General features: G+C 47.5%; 1 pseudogene; it reads left to right on the top strand.

The window, feature by feature from the left end:
* The first annotated feature begins 921 nt into the window (after positions 1–921).
* LOC102501660 (ubiquitin carboxyl-terminal hydrolase 10-like) lies at positions 922–3,343 on the top strand (annotated as a pseudogene).
* Positions 3,344–4,060: the final 717 nt, after the last annotated feature.

The raw sequence follows: 4,060 nt of genomic DNA, 5'->3' as shown, positions 1-4,060 counted from the left end.
GGTGGATGTGAATGCCATATGTGGTGTGTGTGGAGGAGTGGGGCCTGGAGAAGAACATTTGGAGGGGGGATACAAAGACAGCGTTGTTGAGACAGGGATGTAGTGTTGTTATATTTTGATCAACTCGACCGGGGAGAAATGTTCATATATTGAAATGATCACCTTGTAAGCTAAATAATGTGATTGAATGTATTTTTTAAAATGTAAAAAAATAAAAATAAATAAAAATTTAAAAAATTTGAAAAAATTTAAAAAAGGAAGCAGAAAGATCCCCAAATAAACCAGTTTTTACTGAAATCAAGAGATTCCATTCTACTTAGCATAATAAGAAAATCCTCTGTGTTGTAATCCTTACAAAATTGTAACCCGAGGACCAGCAGATGGTGTAACGGTTAGATCGCTGCACTCCCATGTAGTTGACCGTGGTTTGAGTTTACAGCTTAAAACTCATGCAGGGCATGTGTGTGTGTGCTCAAAATCCTGAGAGGAGAATAGAGGAGAAGGGATTAAAGTATGGCCATTCCTCCTGGGGGTTTATTTCACTCTTTCTGTCTCTGTCTATCTCTGTCTCTCCAGCGAGTGGACATGCCCTATAGCAAAAATCTCTCAGAAAATAAAAGTAACCTTGTTGTAACCTGTCTCTTTTTTCTGTTGTTTTATTTCATTATTCCTGCCTTATAAAACCCCCTATTCTCCTATTATCCAATGGGAACACTCATTCTATTTTACAGAATGGACGCTGACCAGATTCATGAATCATGAGGCAGAAGAAAGCTAGAAAACGGCAGTGAATGATGGGACTGGTGCATCTGTCTATGTGGCTTAGATAGAAAAAACGATCAGGGGGTGAGAAGAAGGTGGTGGCGGGGGAAGCAGCATGAGGGGTCAGAGGCGCACTGAGGCTCATTGAAACAGGTCGCCATGGCCTTCCACAACCCGTAATACATTTTTGGAGATTTTAGCCCTGATGAATTCAATCAGTTCTTTATGACGCCTCGCTCCTCAGTTGAGCTTCCTCCCTACAGAGGAACAGTTCTGTGAGGCACACAGAGCGCAGCTGAACTCCTGGATGGACAAGACTACGAGAGGATTGAGTTTGGTGTTAATGAAGTGATTGAGCCCAGTGACACTGTGCTGAGACCCAGCTACAGTATTTCAACCACATTGAAACTTCAGGCCCCTGAATTCATTCTTGGCTGCATGGCACCCAAAAAGACCCCCGATGGACTTGATAGGGATGCAAACCACAGCTCTGCCGACTGCCACTACCCCGGCTCTGCCTTCACTTTGGACAGCAGTCCCAGCATGGAGGTGGACAGCTTGGAGAATGACGGAAGCTCAGGGTGGTGGGTGATGGGGTGCTGGGTGGTGGGTGGTGGGGGTGGTGGTGGGGGCTTGGACAGGTGGGTGGTGTCTTGGACAGAGAGAGTGTAAAAAGAAGAAGCGGCCACCTGGATATTAATTTCTCAAAAGATGGCAGTGACAGTGCTATTTCCACAGATGCCCTGGTCAACAGCCATGCCAATTCTGTGATCCCCAGCAGTGTGGGCACAGAGGACATTGAGTTTGTGGGCGATGTGCCCCGGTTGGTAACGCCTAGGACTTGTAACAGCCCTCAAAACTCTACAGACTTTGTCAGGGACACTGTGCCCAATGGTCCTTTCCCTGGAGCCCTTGACAGTGTTGCCAGGACTGCAGGGCAGCCTGGGAGGTGCCATGGGACTGGTTTTGGACACTCCTGTCTCCCTGCGGAGATGGGCAGAGGCATCCTGTTAAGGACCACTGTGGCTCAGCCCTATGTCCATACTGATACTACTGAAAACCTCCGAGTTGCTAAGGGACAGATACTTGAATCCTGGGGGAGGGCACAGCTGCCAACGGGGTGGAGCAGCACACTCTGGAGAGCACAGACTTAGACCCCAGGAAAGCAGGGAGCGCTTCACCACCTGCCAACAGTGCAGCCTCTGCAGGGGGCGCCAGTCCTGGCAGTCAGCCAGCTAAATCCTGGGCCAATCTCTTTCAGGATTCTAAGCCTGTTTCCTCCTTGCCTGTGGCCTATGTGGAAACTAAGTACTCCCCTCTTGCCACAACTCCCCTGGTCTTTGAAAAGCAGGCTGAAGTCAAAGAAGAGCCTGTTTCAAACTCAGAGGATCCCGTAGCCATAAAGATTGCAGAGTTACTGGAGAATGTAACCTTAATACATAAGCCAGTGTTGTTGGAACCCCATGGGCTGATCATTAAAGGAACTGGTGCTACATTAACACTACACCACAGGCTCTGAGGGCTTGCCCACCAATATATCACCTGATGAAGTTCATCCCTCTGTATTCAAAAGTGCATAGGCCTTGCACGTCAACACCTATGATTGATAGCTTTGTCTGGCTAATGAATGAGTTTACCAACATGCCAGTATCTCAAAAAAACTGACAAGCTCTTGTGGATAAAATGGTGAGGGATATCTGCCCTGGAGCTGCCTTCGAACCCACATATATTTACAGACTCTTGACAGTCATCAAATCAAGCCTGTCTGGTTCGACAGGAAGACGCTGAGGAGTACTTAGGCTTCATTCTAAATGGACTTCATGAGGGAATGTTGAACCTATAGAAGCTTCTCTCACCCATTTCCAATGGGTCCAAAAGCCACTCGGTAAGGAAAGAAGACCAGGAAGAGCAGGGTGCATGCAGTGAGGAGTGGGAACAAGTGGGCCCCAGGAACAAGTCGTCCCTCACCTGCCAGGTGGAGTTCGTCCAGAGGCCCATAACCACCATTTTTGGTGGACACATCAGGTCCGTGGTGTACCAGCAAGAGTTCAGAAGAATCCGCCACCCTGCAGCCATTTTTCACGCTGCAGCTGGACATCCAGTCTGACAAGATCCACACAGTACAGGATGCGCTGGAGAGCCTGGTGGCAAGGGAGTCTGTGCAGGGCTACACCACCAAAACCAAGCAGAAGGTGGAGATCAGTCAAGAGTGACTCTGGAAAATCTCCCGCCTGTCCTCGTGCTGCACCTGAAGAGATTTGTTTACGAGAAGACCGGTGGATGTCAGAAGCTTATCAAAAATATCGAATACCCTGTGGACTTGGAAATTAGTAAAGAACTGCTTTCTCCAAGGGTTAAAAGTAAGAATTTTAAATGCCACAGAACTTATAGGTTATTTGCAGTGGTCTACTCTCACGGCAGCAGCACGACTGGCGGCCATTACACCACACCGAAACAGCCTCAACGGCTGGTGCGAATCAAGGACCAGATGGTGTGGGCAGTCAGACAGCACCAGGTGGTGAAGCCCATGGCGGAGCGCGCTGCCTACCTCCTGTACTACTGCCGCGTGGACCTGCTGTAGCCCAGGGTGCCGCCGCTCCTGACCGCTTGTACACCTCCGGCTCACACTCACTTCCTACAGCACTAGTGGCTCTCTAGAGAAAAACTTCTCCCCTTTGCGAAAATGGGTTAGAAATGAAAAGGAGACACCCTGGGGTTTGCGCGCAACACGACTTGTGTGGACTTCTAACTTCCAAATCAAAATCATCTGGTCGAAACAGACTGTCGGTTGATTTAAGAAAGTACACAAAAACCTGTGTTTCTGAAATGATGCTGATTCCTGAAATAAGAAAGGACAACTTGCTTTTGATTCTCAGTGTCATTGCCTAGTACAGTAAACCCCGTGCCAGCAATGACACTTGTAAATTTGTGAAAATGAATTTTATCTTTCCTTAAGAAATAAATTTTTTAGTCCATCACACTTTCCTCCCCACCTTTTAGTTTTTGATAAATGATAAAAATGAGCCAGCTATCAGAGAAGTAGTTCTTACTTCAAAGAAAAATGAAAACAGAAAATAAGTTGCTGGTTCCTAACAAGAGAAAGACATTTTAATCATTGTGCGATGAAAAATTGCTTCTGTAGGCGCTGCAGGCCTGAGTTAAAATGTTAGCCTACATAGGGACCAGCAGTAAGCATAATGGCTATGTTGCTGGACTCCCATGTGGTCGACCACGGTTCGAGTCCTGGACCCAGTGGCTTAAACTCACGCTGGGCGTGTGTGCGTGAGTGCCCAAGATC

This window comes from Tupaia chinensis, unplaced genomic scaffold, assembly GCF_000334495.1.
Source record: "Tupaia chinensis unplaced genomic scaffold, TupChi_1.0 Scaffold143942_1, whole genome shotgun sequence".
In the NCBI taxonomy this organism is placed as follows: domain Eukaryota; kingdom Metazoa; phylum Chordata; class Mammalia; order Scandentia; family Tupaiidae; genus Tupaia; species Tupaia belangeri.
The sequence above is the reverse complement of the archived record's forward strand: the minus strand, read 5'-3'. Positions and strand labels throughout refer to the sequence as shown.